The 19875-nt window shown below is 39.6% G+C and overlaps 1 protein-coding gene and 1 pseudogene across 2 annotated transcripts in view; one reads left to right on the top strand and one right to left on the bottom strand.

Moving 5' to 3' along the window:
- IL1RAPL1 (interleukin 1 receptor accessory protein like 1) overlaps nt 1-19875 on the top strand; it is a 1172201-nt gene that overhangs the window by 78524 nt on the left and 1073802 nt on the right. The window lies entirely within an intron of this gene.
- Nucleotides 12466-13279, bottom strand: LOC308551205 (histone-binding protein RBBP4 pseudogene; annotated as a pseudogene). Its single transcript has one exon. The product of its transcript is annotated as a histone-binding protein RBBP4 pseudogene (transcript).

Below are 19875 nucleotides of genomic sequence, written 5' to 3'. Positions count from 1 at the left end.
CCTATTGAGGAAATGTGTACTTTTTTTCAAGATGGTCATTTTTTTTTAATTCCAAGCAAGTGAATGGAATCATTATTGGGTTATCATATATACTGAATTACCTTTTAAAAGGTACATTTGGGAAATATACAGTGCCTACTACCCAAGATAGTTATGGTGATTAATTAGCTTCTTACCTAGATTTACAATACTGTTGCCCCGTAAAATAATCTTTGTAAAATAGGTCACAAACTGGGTCTGCCTGAATCTTAAATATAAATCTCATGTTTCATGTGTTTGTACTGCAACTCTAAATTAAAACAAAACTTGTCAAAGAAAAATAGAACAGAATGGACAACTTTGGGGGCTATTTTATTTCCTCACTTCTGTATGTTGCTGATTATCAAAAGGAACAGTTTTTTTACTCAGCTTTGTGTCCCCAGCTTTGCATGTGAATTGCAATAGGTGTAGCTAATAATTGTGTCTTGGATGATTGACTTAATGTAAGAAATTACTGTCATAGATTCCAAATAGCCATGTCGATTCAACCCCAATTCTTCTAGTTGAAAGTCTCTGTTGGCAAATACCTGCTGTGGAAACTACTTATTGACCAGTATAATATCCTTCACTTACCAAGGCATTCCATACACTGAAGGCCAGGGACAGCATGGTGTAGTCATGACATCTGTTGTAAAACAGACCTGGAACTGAATTTTTTGTCATACCACTGATCTGGTTACTTAAGTTCTGTGCCTGTTTTGCATTTTTATAAAATAGGGATAATCATAATATTCATTCACTCTCACAGTGGTTAAGAAGATTAAGTGAGGAAACTTAAGTGCTTGGCAATCAGGAAACACTAATAAAAATTGCCTTTGCTTATTATGTTGAATAAAGTTGGACTTTGTCCAATATGCTTTATCTATATTTTAGATAAATATAGATATTCAAAATGCTGAGTCATTTATTCAACAAACTCTCTTAAGTGCTACTTTATTCCAGGTGTTTGCTAAAGTGAGCTGGCCCAGAAATTTATTAGAAACAATAATAGGGAATGTGACATAATAGAGTTAAGGATGGCTGGAAGAAGAAAGGGGATAGTTGCAGGTAGAGCAACATAACTAAAATGTACCCCAGAAAGTTAAAGAGAATGGAGAAAAATAGCAATGTATTAATTTCAGAGCAGGAAATTAAAAGGTGAGATTGGAGACATTGTTGAGGCTAGAAAGAATATGACTTTAAGAGACTTGCACTAATAAGGACCTGATAGATAAATACAAAAGTTTCCCAGGCATATGTAGAGGCTCACTCTTTTGTTTCCACTGTACTTTTAATATGTCACAATTAAACACTTTGATACACAACTCTAATCTAGACCAAAAACTCCTTCCAAGTAGGGTTCCCAACCATCCCATTTCCCCAAACCTGAGCGGTTCTCAGCAAGCCAGATTTTCATTGCTAAAACTGGGAATGTCTCAGGCTAACTACTCTTAAAAGCAAGAATAATGTTGTGTCTTAATTAAGTGAGGAATTAAGAATTCTTTGTGAATGCCAGAATCTTGTACAGTTTCTGCTTCATTGAAGAGTCTGTAGGAGAGGAGAAATAATTTTGGACCCTGGGAGTTTTCACAAAATAGCAAAATTGTCTCTTGCACTCAATTAAGGAGAAGCAGCCCAGTGTATGAAATCAGAATAGGTGCTGGAATCAGAAAAACTGAACCCAGCTCTACCACCCTGTAATATATATAAATTTGAGTAAGTCACTTAAACTCTTAAAGCTTTATTGCCCTCAATGAAAAGCATATGCATAATAACAATAACAGCTTCATATGATAACTTTCATAAAATAGATTCAAAAACAGTAAAGGAGTGTTAGAGAGATGCAATGTGAGAAAGATTTGACTATTACTGGCTGTAGAGATGATGGAAAGGGACCATAAGCCAAGAAATGCATACAGTCTTTAGAAGATGGAAAGGATAAGAAAAGATGCATAGAGTGGGTTAAAACTTTGCCCAAGTCTCTTACCTCAAAAGTGGAAAAACTGAGATTCAAATCCAGAGAACAGCTCACCTTCAGGTTAGTTCTTTTTAGAAATAATTCTATATTTCCTTAGGCCTGCAAGAATGCCAGGAGAAGTCTCCACATTCCTTCCTTCCCAGTACAGAGCCTGGGTGTGACCCAGGGTCCTGATGAGGAAGTCAACCTGGGGCTGTGCAACAGAAGAGTTATGCAGGGACATTTAAGCTGGCAGCGCAATAAGTGGATCTTACAATCATTTCCTCCTGGACCAAACCGGAAATACAACTAAATTGGGAAACAACCACCCTGAGTAACCAATCAAGGACTAGGTGAAGAAGAGTTTTATAGCCAAGGATTTGCAGAAGAAGCCACATCAAGATGGCATCTGCTTAACAGCTCACATGCTGTGGGCAGAGTTGAGCCTCACAGTCTGCCAGAGTGAGGGTCAATCCCAAGCATGAATGGGCCAACAGCAATCAAGACTGAATTACAACAGGAAGGCCCATATAACCCACACAAGGGATATTCCTAGAGCATCCAGCTCAGGAGATCAAGGATACTGCACCACTGGTCTCACAGGACACCTACTACATAAGGCCACCCCATGAAGACTGGAAGTCATAGCAGATCTATCTAATACATAGAAATAAACACAAAGAGACAGCCAAAGTGAGGAGACAAAGAAACAGGCCCCAAATGAAAGAATAGGAGAACTCTCCAGAAAAAGAGCTAAATGAAATGGAGGCAAGCAATCTATCAGATATAGAGTTCAAAGTAATGGTTATAAGGATGCTCAAGAAACTTAGTGAGAACTACAATATCATGAAAAGGACATAGAAACCATGAAACAGAAGAAGCTAGAAATGAAGAATACCATCTGACATCAAGAATACACTAGAATGAATTAAAAGAAGGTTGGATGAAGCAGAAGATCAAATCAGTGGGTTGGAAGACAAGGTAGAAAAAACACCCAATCAGAGCAGCAAAAAGAAAATAAGAATTAAAAAGAATGAGGATAGTTTAAGGGAACTTTGGGACAACATGAACTGTAACAACTTATGCATCAGGGGTACCAGGAGGAGAAGAAATTGAGCAAGGGATAGAAAACCTGTTTGAAGAAATAATGACATAAAACTGTCCTAACCTGGTGAAGGAAAAAGTCACATAAGTTCAGGAAGCACAGAGAGTCCCAAGCAAGATGAACCCAAAGAGACCCACACCAAGACACATCATAATTAAAACTGCAAAGGTTAAAGACAAAGAGAGAATCTTAAGGGCTGCAAGAGAGAAACAGTAGCCTATAAGGGTGTTCCTATAAGGCTGTCAGCTGATTTCTCCACAGAAACCCTTTAGGCCAAAAGGGATTGGCATGACGTATTCAAAGTAGTGAAAAGCAAGGACCTGAAACCAAGACTACTCTATCCAGCAAGGCTATACTTTAAAATTGAAGGCAAAATAATGAGCTTCCAGACAAAAAGAAGGCTATAGGAGCTTATTACCACCAAACCAGCATTGTAAGAAATATTAGAGGAACTGCCTTAATAAGAAGGATAAATATATATAGAGAGGAACATACATTTAAAAAATGGCAGTAAAGAGGTACCTATCAATAATAACCATAAATGTAATTAGATTAAATGCTCCAATCAAAAGACATAGGGTTGCTGAATGGGTGAGGAATCATAAACCAAATACGGGGTTATCCCAAAAAATGTATACATACAATGTATATAGATTCTATTACATTTTGAAAATAAAATGTATTTTTTAAAAAAAGTATTTATTGATTTCAGAGAGAGGAAAGGAGAAGGAGAGAGAGAGATAGAAACATCAATGATGAGAGTAATTGATCAGCTGCCTCCTGCATGCTCCCTATTGGGGATCAAGCCAACAAGCCAGGCATGTCCCCTGACCAGGAATCGAACCATGATCTCTTGTATCATAGGTCTATGCTCAACCACTGAGCCACACCGGCCAGGCATGAAATGTATTTTAATAAACATTGCCTTTATAATTTTTCAAAGTGTATATACATTTTTCAGGGACACCCTGTATATGCTCTTTACAAGAGACCCACCTTAGAACAAAAGATACATACAGGCTGATAGTGAAGGGATGGAAAAAGAATTCCATGCAAAAGGAAATTAAAAAAAAAATTGGGGTCCCAATACTTATATCTGACAAAATAGACTTCAAAACAAAAGCCATATAAAGGACAAAGAAGGTCAGTCACAAAAGGATATGACCCTTGTAAACATATATGCACCCAACATAAGAGCACATAAATATATTTTGAAAATCTCTTGGTGGGCTTTAAGGGAGAGATCAACAGCTATACAGTCACAGTAGGGGAATTTTACACACCACTGTCATCACTGGATAGATCTTCCAGACAAAATATCAATAAGGAAACAGTGACCTTAAATGATACACTAGATGAGATGGATTTAATTAATATTTACAGAGTGTTTTATCCCAAACAGCAGAATATACATTCTTCTCATGTGCATATGGAACATTCTGAAAGACAGACCACAAATTAGGACACAAAATAAGTCTAAACAGATTCAATAAGACTGAAATCATACCAAGCAACTTCTCAGACAACAATGGCATGAAACTGGAAATCAACTGCAATAAAATCACTCAAAAACTTTTAAACACATGGAGGCCAAATGACATGTTGTTAAACAATGCTTGGGTTACCAATGAGATCAAAAAGAAATAAAAAATTACCTGAAAACAAATGAAAAAGAACACACAACAACCCAAAATCTGTGGAAATAGTGAAAGTAGTCCTGAGAGGGAAGTTCATAGCCTACAGGCATACCTGAAGAAGAAAGGAAAATCTCAAACAATGTAGCTTTACACCTAAAAGAAATAGAAAAGAACAAGAAAAGCCCAGAGGAAGTAGAAGGAAATAATAAAGATCAGAGTGGAAATAAATGACATAGTAACTAAAATGAAAAAAACAAAACAAAAAAACAATAGATGAATGAAACCAAGAGCTGGTTCTTTGAAAAAATAAACAAGGTTGACCCTTTAAGGAGACTCATAAAGAAACAAAGAGAGAGGACCAAAATAAATAAAATCATAAATGAAAGAGCATTACCAACTGACATCACCGAAATACAAAGTACTTTAAGAAAATATTATGAATAAATAGGTCAACAAATTGGACAACCTGGCCAAAATGGACAAATACCTAGAAATATACAATCTTCCAAAACTGAATTGGGAAGAATCAGAAAACCCAAATAGATTGATAACTAGTGAAATTGAAGCAGTAATAAAAAAACAAACAAACACCAAGCAAGTCCCAGATCTGATGGCTTGACAGGCAAATTTTACCAGACATTCAAAGGAGAACTAACACCTATCCTTCTCAAACTATTCCAAAAAAATTGAAGAGGAGGGAAGACTTCCAATATCTTTTTACCAGGCCAGCATTATGCTAATTTAAAAATGAGATAAAGAGACGAGAATGAAAGAAAATAATAGGCCAATGTCACTGACGAACATAAATGCTAAAATCCTGAACAAAATATTAGCAATTCAGATCGAGCTATCCATTAAAAAGATCGAACAACATGACCATTTGGGAATTATTCTTGGGATGCAAGGTTGGTACAATATTTACAAATCAGTAGATGTGATACATAACATTAACAAAATGAGGGATAAAAAAATCACATGATCATATTAATAGATGCAGAAAAAAAGCATTTGATAAAATCATATTTATGATAAAAACTCTCAGCAAAGTGCGAATACAGGGATCATACCTCAACATAATAAAGGTCATATATAAAAAACCTACAGCCAACATCATACTCAATGGGCAAAAAGTAAAAGTATTGCCCTTAAGAATAGGAATAAAACAGGGATGTCCGCTTTCACCACTTTTATTCAACATAGTACTGGAAGTCCTAGTGACAGCAATCAGAGAAGAAGAAGAAATAAAGGCATCTAAATTGGTAAGGAGGAAGTAAAACTGTCATTATTTAAAGATGACATGATATTGTACAAATAAAACACTAAAGATTCCACAAAAAACAATTAGATTTAATAAATAATTTCAGCAAATTAGCAGGATAGAAAATTAATATCCAGAAATTGTTGACATTTTTATACACCAATAATGAACCATCAGAAAGAGAAACTAATAAAACCATCCCACTTACTATTCCAATAAAAACAATAAAATAACTAGGAATAAACTTAACCAAGGAGATAAAAGACCTATACTTGAAAAAATATAGGACATATAGGACTGAAAAAAGAAATAGAGGAAGATACAAACAAGTGGAAGCATATACCATGTTCATGGATTGGAAGAATTAATATCATTAAAATGCCCATTCTACCCAAAGCAATCTATAGATTCAACAGAAAACCTATTAAAATATCAATAGCATATGTCACAAATCTAGAACAAATATTCCAAAAATTTATGTGGAGCCAAGAAGGACTCTGAATAGCCTCAGCAATCTTGAGAAATTAGAACAAAGTTGGAGGAATCACACTACCACTATCAAGTTATACTACAAAGCCACTGTAATCAAAACATCCTGGTACTGGCACAAGAACAGACATATAGATTAGTGGAATAGAACAGAGAATCCAGAAATCAACCTACACCTTTTGGTCAATTAATATTTAACAGAGGAGGCAAGAGCATACAATGGAGTAAAAACAGTCTCTTCAATAAATTGTGTTGGGAAAATTGGACAGGCACCTTCAAAAAATGAAACTAGGCCACCAACTTACATCATACACAAGAATAAACTCAAAATGGATAAAAGACTTAAAAATGTAAGTTGTGAAAGCATAACAGTTCTACAGGGAAACATAGGCAGTAAAATCTCAGACATTTTTCGTAGCAATATTGTTGCCAATATGTCTCCTAGGACAAGGGAAATAAGGGGGAAAAATGAGCAAATGGGGCCATATCAAACTGAAAAGCTTCTGCCCAGCAAAAGAAACCATTCAGAAAATGAAAAGTGAACCCACACTATGGAAGAACATATTCACCATCGGTACATCTGATAAAGGGTTAATTTCCAAAATATATAAAGAGCTTATATAACTCAACACCAGAAGACAAACAATCCAATTAAAAAAATGGGCAAAGGACCTGAATAGACTCTTTTCCAAAGAGGACATACAGATGGCAAATAGAGATATGAAAAAGTGCTCAATGTCACTAACCATCAGGGAGATGCAAATTAAAACTACAACGTGGTATCACCTCACACCTGCTAGAATGGCTATCATCAATAAATCAACAAACAACAAGTGCTGGAGAAGATATGGAGAAAAGGGAACTCTAATGTACTGTTGATGGGAATGCAGACTTGTTTAGGCACTGTGGAAAACAGTATGGAGTTTCATCAAAAAATTACAAATGGAATTGTCTTTTACCCAGTGGTCCTGTTACTGGTGGAAGTGGAGTTGCTGGGGTATGACTTGAATAAGAATTTCAGGAGGCCCCTACAGGAAGATATGTAGAAAGCTTTATTTCTGTGGAATAAAAACCTTGAGTTTCCAAAATCCCATTTCCCTTTGTCCAGTCATAGAAGTACAGCTGGGGCTAAAATCAGAGCAAGTGTCTAAAGTTTCCTTTCCATGTTGGAGCAGAGTCTAGTCCAGCATCAGGCTAGTATAGTTTGTGTTCCCTGCTGCAGTCCATCAGTCCATTGCATGTGGGGTACTCAGGGCTGTGAGGAAACATGGGTGAATGCAAGGAAGTAGGAGCAATAGAGCCCCACACACCAAGCGTCAAGCAAAATAAGAACCAAGAGTCAAGAGCAGGAATTCCTTTGTTTAGGGTATTGTGTATTCCAAAATTTTTGTGGGCTTGCAGTGGTCATGCCCATTCTGGCCATCCATCTCTGTACCCAGGTATGACTGAGAGCCAAATACCTTCCCTATGTCACCCCTACTTAACTGTATATGTGTGTATCTCCCCTTTACTGTGCCCCTTTCCCCAGAGATCTGCAGGGAATGGGCTGGTGGTTGCCTGGGGAGTCCAAACTTGCAGTTTCCTGGTGAAGCTGCCCAAGTGACATGCCTATAATGTCTGGCCTGGCCTCCTTTTTGCTCCTTTTGTATTATTAATAAGTAGCTAATTTCAGTGGCATCAATTCCACTTTTGAAAAAATATCCTAAGAATCATGAAACACCAATTTCAAATATATGCACCCCTATGTTCATAGCAGCACCATTTACAATAGCTAAGGTGTGGAAATGCCCAAATGCTCCTCAGTAGATGAGTGGGTAAAAAGCTGTGGGACATTTACACCATGGAATACTACTTGACTATAAAAAAGCAGGATCTCTTACCCTTTGCAAGAGCATGGATGGACCTAGAGGTTATTATGCTAAGTGAAATAACCTAGTCAGAGAAAAATAAATACCACATGATCTCACTTATATGTGGAATCTAATGAGCAAAATAAACTGATGAACAAAATAGAAACAGGGGCATGGACACATGGAACAGACTGGCAGTTGTCAGAGAGGAGAGGGAGGGGGGATTGGATGAAAGAAGATGAAGGGATTAGCCAAAGAACATATATGCATGACCCATGGACACAGACAACAGTGTAGTGATGACTGGAGGGAATAAGGGGCAGGGGCTGGGTGGAGGTGGGCAAATGGGGAGAAAGTGAGGATATCTGTCATACTGTCAACAATAAAAATAAAGAAAAACACATTAAAGGTACTTAAATTCTAATCTAATTACCAGTGAGCCAGCAATGATAGTGATATGCTGATTGAGATGATTCAAATCATTATACAAAGGTGTGATACTGAGAAGAATTAAACTGCAAAAGTTAATTTTTTTCATGTGTACACTTAAAGGATAATATCTATAAATATAGACAGCACATCTCTGTGGTCAGAATTCCCAGTGGATGGCACCAATTAAGTATAACTCAGTTCCCCTCAAGTTTAAGTCCTTAGCCTCATAAAATACCCATACCTGCTCAGTTACTCATGATTTAACAATTAGATTTTATTCTTTAAGTCCTTCAAAAAGACTCTTTTAATTAATTAACTAATTTTGTCCCCCTTTTTCCCACATTGATCCCTTTCATCGCACATCCACCCAACCCCTAGGCCTTCCCCATATCAATGTCTGTGTCCATGGGTTATGCTTATAAACATAGAAGTGCTTTGATTAATCTCTCCTCACTCACTCCCCCATCCCCACCTTCCCTCTGAGATCCTTTAATCTGTTCCATGCTTCTATGTCTCTGGATGTATTTTGTTCATCAGTTTATTTTGTTTATTACAGTTCACATATGAGTGAGATCATGTGGTACTTGTCTTTCTCTGCCTGGCTTATTTCACTTAGCATAATACTCTCCAGGCCCCTCCATGCTGTCCCAAAGGATAAGAGATCCTTCCTTTTTATAGCTGCATAGTATTCCACGGTGTAAATGTCCCACAACTTTTTTATCCACTCATCTACTGATGGGCATTTGAGCTGTTTCCAGATCTTAGCTATTGTAAATTGCACTGCTATGAACATAAGGGTGCATAAGTTCTTTCTGATTGGTGTTTCCGCTTTCTTTCAGTCTCTTCAATAAATGGTGTTGGGAAAATTGGACAGGTACATGTAAAAAAATGAAACTAGACCACCAACTTATACCATACACAAAAATAAACTCAAAATGGATAAAAGACTTAAATATAAGATGTGAAACCATAAATATGTTAGAAGAAAACCTAGGCAGCAAAATCTCAGACATCTCTCATAGCAGTATGTTTGCCAATACATCTCCCAGGGCAAGAGAAACAAAGGAGAAAATAAACAAGTGAGACTACATCAAAATAAAAAGCTCCTGCACAGGAAAAGAAACTATCAACAAAATGAAAAGGGAGCCCACTGTATGGGAGAACATATTTGTCAATGACACATCTGATAAATGGTTAATATCCAAAATGTGTAAGGAACACATACAACTTAACAAAAGGAAGACAAACAATCCAATTAAAACATAGGCAAAGGACCTAAATGGACACCCAAAGTGGACATACAGATGGCCAAGAGACATATGAAAAAATGCTCAACGTCACTAATCATCAGAGAGATGCAAATTAAAACCACAATAAGGTATCACTTCACCCCTGTCAGAATGGCTCCATCAACAAATCAACAAATGACATGTGCTGGCGAGGGTGTGGAGAAAAGGGAACCCTGGTGCACTGCTGGTGGGAATGCAGACTGGTGCAGCCACTGTGGAAAGCAGTGTAGAGGTTCCTTAAAACATTAAAAATGGAGCTGCCTTTTGACCCAGTGATCCCACTTCTAGGAATGTATCCTAAGAAACTCAAAAAGACTCCTTTAAAAAATGGAAACTACATTAACAAGTAAATCAAAAGGACAAAGGGACATACTCATTCCAAGTTATGCCTTGATATTTTAATACAAATTTAATCTTATGGGCCCCACATATTTGCTAACTGCTAAATGGAGTTTCCTAGTTATACTTTTATATCTAAGCTGAACAAAAATTGTATATTTCTTTCCAACACACTTTCTAGCCAAAAAGATATAAGCATACTTAATAGCAAAAATACTATTAATTGTATTCAGTAATACATTTTGTCCTTTGCAATCCTTCTGTTGTGAACATAGACAGAGTTTGGTAGTTCAGTGCTCATGTGTTATTTAACACCTCCTTTAAATTATTAATTTTCCCTAAATGTTTGTGATTTCTACCAAGAAACTATGATGACAAAGAAGTCTGGATTTCATGTCCAGCTGGGCAGCAGAATAATAAGAATCACTCAGAACCACTGTTTGGGCTAAATTTATTGAACAAGAGGAGCATCTGCATAAACAATCCATAAAAACTTAACTCATCTGGTCAGCAAATAAATTTATTTTGGTCAGAAAAATTAAAAACCTCTTTTTCCAATAAACTTACTCTGCCAGAGCCACTAGACCAGAATCTGAGGCCATCGTACAGATATTGTGGACTTTTTTCAGTATAAGGAGCATGTAGCTGCTGAACTGTTTTCTCTGTGTAACCAATTTAATACAAAATATGATTGAAACCAGTAGGTCTGCATTGGTATTTATTTTCCAGTGCTTTCCTAAACGAGTTTTATAGTATTCAGAGCATAGTGTTAAATTGATTCACCTTTCTCAGGATGAGAATGGTAAGCAATTTGATGAGCTTTTCTCTATTTTCATCTTCTGACATGTTCTGTTATAACTAAAAAAGTTATAGCCCTTTTTTCCCCACTGAAAATAATTTATATTCAGTAGTGTTTTTGTACCTGCACAGAGGATAATCTCTCCAGACTTAAATATCAACATTTGTAGCTATATGGTATGATGGTATTAAGAACAGTTCCAAAGACAAATTACACTTTTGAATGTTCATAATACTGAGTTTATCCCTCAGACCTTATAATCGAACTTTGTAAACCAGGCACATTCCCATGTATTTTGTCTAGCAAAACAAGGAAAGAATGTTTAAAAATAAAAAGGATGTTTTTTATATGACTATTAAGCATGATACATGAAGGGAACCTTGTTACCATGAGAGACATAATTTTATTGATTGTTTAATTAAAGCTGCTAAATGAATGAATGAAAATATAAAAGCTGAAGGGAGCTGATACTTTCCTCTTGATGAAATGTTTTGCTCTAACAAAGATTTAATTACCACCTACTAGGAGCAGTGATGCATAGGGAACCCTGGTTCATCTTTCTTTTACTTTCATGCCTTTCACCCCTGAGTCCACCACTTATGCTCATCTCCCGTTTCACCTGCCTTGCTTCTGTCCAGTTTCACCTTGGAACAAGTCTCTGGCACCCTATTTAACTTCAGTTTTTTGACTCTGGGTCATGCTCCTCATATCAACCCCCCACTTTCTAGCGGCAGTACAACAGTTACTGCAACCTGCCAGTCTTACTACAACCAAGCGATGTGTTTCTGTTACATTGATGTTTCTCTCTCCCCCCCTTCCTCCCTCCCACTCTTTCTAAAAAATAATCAATGGCCCTGTCCAGTTTGGCTCAGTGTTTGGAGCATTGGCCTGCAGACTAGTGGGTCCCTGGTTTGATTCCAGCCAAAGGCATGTACCTCAGTTGCAAGCTTGATCCCCGGCTCCAGTCTGCCCAAGTATGGGAGGCAACCAATCGATGTGTCTCTTTCATATTTATGTTTCTCTCTCTCTCCCTTCCACTTTCTCTGAAAAGCAATGAAAAAATACAGTCAAGGTGAAGATTAAAAAAAAAATCAATGGAAAAAGTATCCTCAAGTGAGGATTAAGAACAAAAATAAAGAGAGAAAGGAGAAGAGAGGGGAGGGGAGGGGAGGGGTGGGGGAGAGGAGGGGAGAGGAGGGGAGGGGGAGAGGAGGGGAGGGGAGGAGGGGAGGGGGAGAGGAGGGGGAGGAGAGGAGAGGGGAGGGAGAAAAGGGAAAAGAAAAGAAAAAAGAAAAACAGTTCACTTCAGCAGGTGAGCATTAACTGAGTGGCTTTGTTTAGAAGTATTGTTTGAACGAGTATCCCAGATGATAAGTTTCTGATCATCAGCAACTGACCCAAACAGAGATTCATGGAGCAGTTCCCAGGAAACATTGTCTGCTACTGCTGCATGCCCTGTAAAGATGGTCTTCACATCTACAACTTTTCCTTACTTTGGAACAGCACTGATGTTCCACCGGCAGATGGTATGGTCATCTGAAGCATTATGTTCCCACTGAGATTTGGGTTCCAAGAAAGTCCATAGCCTTCTACCTGATGTAAATGGAGATGCAGGTCTGGGTTGTACATTTCAGAAGGATCTGGTTTAGAAGGTTGTTTTGTATAGTCAAAAACAAGAACATCACTGGATGGAGTCTTTGTTGCAATGATGCAAGGGTTCTGTGGCATATAAAGTGTCTTGTTCACTTCTCCTTCATGGTTGATCTTGATTCCTATATCAATTTTTCAACTAACAGAGTCAAAAGCTCTAAATTCTCCTTTCTCACTGTTGTAGTGTGAAGCATCATATTTAGGGAACCGCACACTGGCTGTTATGGTTTTGGTCATCCAAAGGGTATGTCTCCAGGGCAAGTCCATGAATGTTGAAATTTTTTTCTTCTGGTCTGGTTACATCTGGAAGCCTCTGTGCAGTTTGGCTGGGCCAGTCTAGAGCATGGGCATCACCAAATGGTAAAGAAAAGAGGTGTTCTTTTTCCATAGTGTGTACTCTTCACTGATTATACATTCTTCTATTGTGTCATCAAAGGCTGCTTCCTTGTGGGTCATGGCAGGGAGGCAAGCCAGGGGGATACCTGGGTCAAGTGTTATGGGAAGGGTGGGGAGGCTGTGGGCTCTTCCTGTGCCCACGGCCTCTGTTGTTTCCTGCTGCACCCTTCTTCTTTTCCATTGAATCTACTTGCTTCATTATTAGGGGCTCAGTAAGATTAAAAAATAACATTTAAATGTCTTCTTTTGACCAAGGTACTTCTTTTCTTTTTGTTATGGGAAAAAAGTTGCTCTCATTCTTTCTGTCTCTGTCTCTGTCTCTGTCTCTGTCTCTCTCACACACACACACACACACACACACACACACACACACACACACATATGCACACACTCCCCTCCCTTCACATTCACTCAAAAAAACCAATATAAATGCCTACTATCTGTCAGGTATGGAGATAGATTCTGTGGACATAGTGATGAAAACAGCTATCATGGTTCTTTTGTGCATTATTGACTTTTTGCCAACAACATATTTTGAGGGAGGAGTATTTTATATATCAATGGTTTTTGTTACCTAAGTTAAAATAAGTGCAATAACCATTTAGCCTAGATTTGTTTTAACTGACCTGATTTTCAAATAGTCTGAATTATCTACCTACATTTCAAGCTATGTGTCCTAATTTTGGCTTGGGAAAATATGGTCCTGTTGGAGATATATTTATTTCGGAAAAAAATAACCACTTTAGAATTTCACTTTTTTCTTGGGTCAGAGAAAACTTTTTAAATATATCTTTATTGATTTCAGAGAGAGGAAAGGAGAGGGAGAGAGAGAGATAAAAACATCAATGATGAGACTAGAGTCATTGATCGGCTGCAGCCCGCAGCCCGGGCATGTGCCCTGACCGGGAATCGAACCCTGATCACCTGGTTCCTAGGTCGATGCTTTAACCACTGAGCCACACCCGGCCGGGCAGAGAAAACTTTTTAATAGCTTGAAAAAAAGAGAAATTCAAAACTCAAGCCTTTTTAGAGTTGGAGAATACTTGTAAGTTTGTGCAGTATGCATGATTTATTAAAATTTTGATTTTTAGGCCAAAATTAACTCAGTGAACATTAAAAAAATTCAGCTCTGTTTTTTACACCATGTATGCACATTTTATACATTTAAATTCCTGAGTCTGTGTCTGGTGAAGGGATTTCAGAACAGGCCTCGCCAAGATGTGCTACTTTGGCATGTAGCTTACTTTGAGGTATAGGCAATCAAGACCCTGCAGGTTCACGAGAAACTTTTACCTGTCCCTTAAAAAAATTAAATTAAGGACCTGGCCCATAATAAAAGTTATCACCAGAGATAACCTTTTACGACCTATCTAAAGTACAGGGCAAACTTCTAATTACTGAATACCTGCTCTTGTTATCATCCTAGAAATGATCTTCCTTCCTTATTCTAAAGCCTCAGGTGCCTTACCTCCTCCTCAACTCAGAATGCCATATATACCTCATTTTCCCTTTCTGTCTCTGAACCTCTCATGTGTGGGGGTTCCCATATGTGCTTATGTAATGAAACATGATTATTTTCCCTTGTTAACCTATTCATTCAATTTAATTATTAGACCAGGTGTAACAACCGTAGAATGGTAGTGGAACATTTTCTTCCTCCCCAAAACTGGCAACATGGGTTTAAAATAGGTCAGAAATAAAACCTTTCCTCATTTTCATTTTAATGCACAGAAAATATATTTTAAAAATAGCCTGGTTGGTATATATAGGAAAATTCATAAGGAATTATTGAAAGTGATGGGAAGATGGACATAGTTTTTTTGTAGTGGGTATAAGTGGGGTGTGGCTGAAATTAGACACCCAACCATAATATATGCCATTGTTTGTTCAAGATAATCCTTTACCTACACTAGCAGCATTAACAAGTTGTCTTCTTGTTGTTTCTTCCTTTTATACTTTTGGGATTTAAATGCTTAAAATGGATCGTTGCATATATTCTTTCTGTGGCCTACACTGTTTATTGCAGCTAATCTTAACAAGTTCCATGATAATATTCAAAGGTACATTTCAGGCCATCCTCAAAGAATCTTTTTTAACCTTCACTACTTCTCTAACAGGCCATGTCATGGTTGCTTGGGCATGTCTGACATTCTGTGTGTGTTTGCCAAGCCCCAGTGGGTTGGGGTAAATAGGTATTGCTGTTAGGCTGAGAGACAAGCTGAATTACAAGACCTATTTGCTGCTTATATTGTCCACCATTTTAACCAAAGCTAATGCATATATTTGAACATCCACTAGATGTCCAGCATTTTGCTAAGTATTGTGGAGAATAGAGGAGCAGGATGTGGAAGGCAGTGTCAGGTAGAAATATAAAGAAGGGGACCTGTTGTTGAGGACAACAGCCATATACAAAAATAATAATTAGAAACCATATAAGGACAAATATACACACAATGGGCTTAGATTGTCTTGATTAGCTCTTTATGGTACAGGATATGTCTCTGGGCAGCTGCAAGTCCCAAAGCTTTATGAAAATTTAATTGGTTAATTATGGTAACTACATTCCATCATCACTTGCATGAGTGTAGCTGACTTGGTGTCGTGTGCCACTACTTTCTGAATCATTATCATTATTAAACACTGTACTTTGGTAGGAGGGATCAATTACAATTTACCTTCATGATTGTTAATGAGAATTTTTGACTGCTGAAATACCTTAAGTGATAATGGCCCCACCACACTTAATTTAATTTTTATCTAACATAATTATTAATCCACTACATTTTAATTTCAATGCTCCATCTTCTAAATTTAGTTGCTAAAATCATTTGAAAGCATCCTTTCATTCTTTAAAAATACCAAAAAATCAGGATTTTACATTAGGAAGAATTCATATCTGCATTTATCTCTATACACTTTCCTGGTCTTTTAGAGGATGTCAGCTTCAACACAAACACCCAGGGAAGGAGATGGTTTAAAAGTTCATGTGGAATAACAGATGTTGGAGGGGTTGTGGAGAAAACAGAACCCTCATTCACTGCTCGTGGGAATGCAGACTGGTGCAGCCACTATGGAAAGCAGTCTGGTGATTCCTCAAAAAATTAAGAACAGAGCTACCATACGACCCAGCAATCCCTCTCCTGGGTATATACCCCAAAAACTCAAAAACATGTATTCTCAAAGATATATGCACCCCTGTGTTCATTGCAGCATTATTCATGGTGGCCAAGACATGGAGACAACCAAAGTGCCCTGCGATAGAGGACTGGGTAGAGAAGATGTGGGGCATGGACACAATGGATACTGCTCAGCCATAAGAAAGGAGGAAATGCTGCCATTTGCCACAACATGGATGGGCCTTGAGGATATCATGCCAAGTGAAATAAGTCAGGCAGAGAGAGCCAAGAACCATGTGATTTCACTCATATGTGGGATATAAAACGAACTTGTGGACACAAACAGCAGTGTGGGGGTTGCCAGAGGGAAGGGGGTGAGGGGTAGTGAAAGGGGTCTTAATATATGGAGAAGGAAGATTATTTGACTTTGGCTGGTGGACACACAGTGCAGTATGCAGATCTTGTATCATAGAAAACTACACTTGAAACCTATCTGACCCTATTGAGTAGTGCTGCCCCAATAAATTTAATTAAGAAAAAAGTTCACATGCGGATTTACAACAAGATGGCGGCACAGGGACCCACGGTCCCCTCGGCCTCCTGCAACCACATCATAATCACAACTAAAATACAGAACCGCCATCGCTCAGAGCCTCCTGAGATCTGGCTGAACAGAAGCCCTACATGGAGGGAAGTGAAGCAGCACTGAGACGGTAGGAACGGCGGAGACGCCGGCGGGTCGGGGCTGGATCCCAGGGATGCGGCCGCGGGCCCACACCCGGTGCCCGGGTAAACCCGAGAGGGAATCTCGGCGGTGGGGGTTTCCTGGAGGAGCGAGGGGTCCCCACCCCACACTAGGCCCCCAGCCCAGGGCTCCAGGGCCGGGGAGAGAAGTCCCACAACTTCGGGCTGTGAAACCAGCGGGGACTGTCCCTGAGGGTCGCGGAGGCTGCGGGAGCCCCGGCAGCTCCTCTCAAAGGGCCGCGCGCGGACTCACTCGGACGCTCCCTCTGAGCCCAGCGCCGGGCAGCGGCCTGAAGGGACCCGGGACACTCGGGGGGGAACTAACCTGCCTGAGATCCGGGCGAGAGGCGGAGGGCGGCTTCCTCCCAGGCAGAAGGGCTGGCGGAGGCCATGGCTCCTGTGGCAAGTCCTCCCCGCACAGCCGGCAGGCAGGCACCATGTTTGAGTCGCCAGCACCTGACTCTCACCTTTGGCCCCGCCCCGTGACTCCCGGAGGCCCCGCCCCTCCCACCTGCAGCTCATCCAGGCCATTTCCAGGGGCTTTTCTGTGCAAGTGGCCTCTCGAGCCTCATGCTTAGGACTTTCCTAAAATCTCTCAAACAAGCAGCAACGGGCCCCATACGACTTGATAAGTGGCCCCAGGCCTGGCACTGGCGGCAGCTGCACTGGCTCATAGCTTGGCCTCTCCTGGGCACCTCCAAGCCCAGCACAAGGAGCAGCCAACTATGGTTTGCTGTGTAGCTCATGCTGGGTGGCCCTGGGCAAGGCCCTGTCACAGGCTGACCTTGCACCTCCTGGGAGGCCCCAGAGACAGTGCACCTGGGGGTCAGACTCGACCACGCTGGATGACAACCCTACCACATCCACTAGTGACACACTCAAGGGGCGCACTTGGTGAACACCAAAGCCCCACTGAAGTAAACCCTGCTCCATAGGGGTGTCTCCAGCACAGCATCTCTTTAGCTGTAGCTGTAGCTGGTCCTCACAGCCGATTGGCCTGGGGGTCAATTCCTCCCAGTGATGCCAACAGCAACCAAGGCTCAACTACAACAGGACAGTGCACACAACCCACACAGGGGAGCACTTAGAAGGCCCAGCTCAGGTGACTGGGGAGGCTGAGCCCCTGGGCCCTATAGGACACCTACTACATAAAGCCACTCTACAAATTCCAGGAGACAGAGCAGCTCTACCTAATGCATAGAAACAAACACCTGGTAGCAGCCAAAATGTGGAGGCAAAGAAACATGTGACAAAGGAAAGAACAGAAGAAATCTCTAGAAGAGGAACTAAATGAAATAGATCCAAGCAAGCTTACAGATACAGAGTTCAGAATAATGGTTATAAGGATGCTCAAGGATCTTTGTAAGATTATTAAGGAAACTAGTGAGATCATCAATCACACAATAAAGTACCAATTTGAAATGAAGGCTACATGAACTGAAGTGAAGAATAATTTACAGGGAATCATCAATAGAGTAAAGGATGCTGAGAATCAAATCAGCAATTTGGAACATGAGGAAACAAAAAACACCCAACCAGAATAGTGAAAAGAAAAAAGAATCCAGAAATATGAAGGTAGTGTAAGGAGTCTCTGGGACAACTTCAGCCCAACATTCGTATTATTGGGGTGCCAGGAGTTGAACAATGAGAGCAAGAAATTGAAAACCAATTTGAAAAAATGACAGAAAACTTCCCCTACCTGGGGAAGGAAATAGAATTACAAGTCCAGGAAGCACAGAGAGTCCCAAACAAGAGGAACCCAAAGAGGCCCACAGCAAGACACATCATAATTAAAATGCCAAAGGTTAAAGACAAAGAGAGAATCTTAAAAGCAGCAAGAGAAAAGCAATTAGTTACCTACAAGGGAGCCCCCATACGACTGTCAGCTGATTTCTCAACAGAAACCTTGCAGGCCAGAAGGGAGTGGCAAGAAATACTCAAAGAACCTACAACCAAGATTGCTCTACCCAGCAAAGCTATCTTTTAGAACTGAAGGTCAGATAAAGAGCTTCTCAGACAAGGAAAAGCTAAAGGAGTTCATCACCACCCGACCAGCACTACAGGAAATGTTGAAGGGTCTTCTTTAAGAAGAAGCTAATGAACAAAAGAATCTGTCAAACTAATAGATCCAGAGACAGTGACTCATGCAACAGAGTGTCATATTTCAGAGAGAAGGGGGAAGGGGGTGGAGGGTGGGAAGAGATTAACCAAATAAGTTATATGCATATATGCATAACCCATGGACACAGTCAGTGGTAGGGTGAAGGCCTGGGAAGGGAATGGGAGCAAGGTGGTTGGGGGAAAAAGTGGGAAACCTGTAATACTTTCAACAACAAAGATAAATTATTTTACAAAAAGTTCATATGGACCTCCCCAGTCCCCCTCCCCCAGCAGTCACCACATTATTGTTTGTGTCCATGAGAATTTTCTCTTTTTTTCTTTTTTGCTCAATCTCTCTACCTGTCACCCTCCCTCTCACCCCCCTTCCTACAGTTGTCAGCCTACTCTCTATCCATGAATCTGTGTCTGTTTGACTTATTAGTTCATTAGATTCCACATATGAGTGAAATCATATGGTACTTGTCTTTCTCTGACTGGCTTATTTCACTTAGAACAATGCTCTCCAGGTCCACCCATGGTTTAGCAAAGGGTAAGATTTTCTTCTTTTTTATGGCTGAGTAGTATTCCATTGTGTAAATTTACCAGTTCTTTTTTATTCACTCATCTACTGATGGACACTTGAGCTGTTTCCAGATCTTGGCTATTGTAAATAATGCTACAATGAGCATAGAGGTG

This window comes from Miniopterus schreibersii (assembly GCF_964146895.1).
Source record: "Miniopterus schreibersii genome assembly, chromosome: X".
NCBI lineage: Eukaryota > Metazoa > Chordata > Mammalia > Chiroptera > Miniopteridae > Miniopterus > Miniopterus schreibersii.
This window is presented reverse-complemented; position numbering and strand designations above follow the sequence as displayed.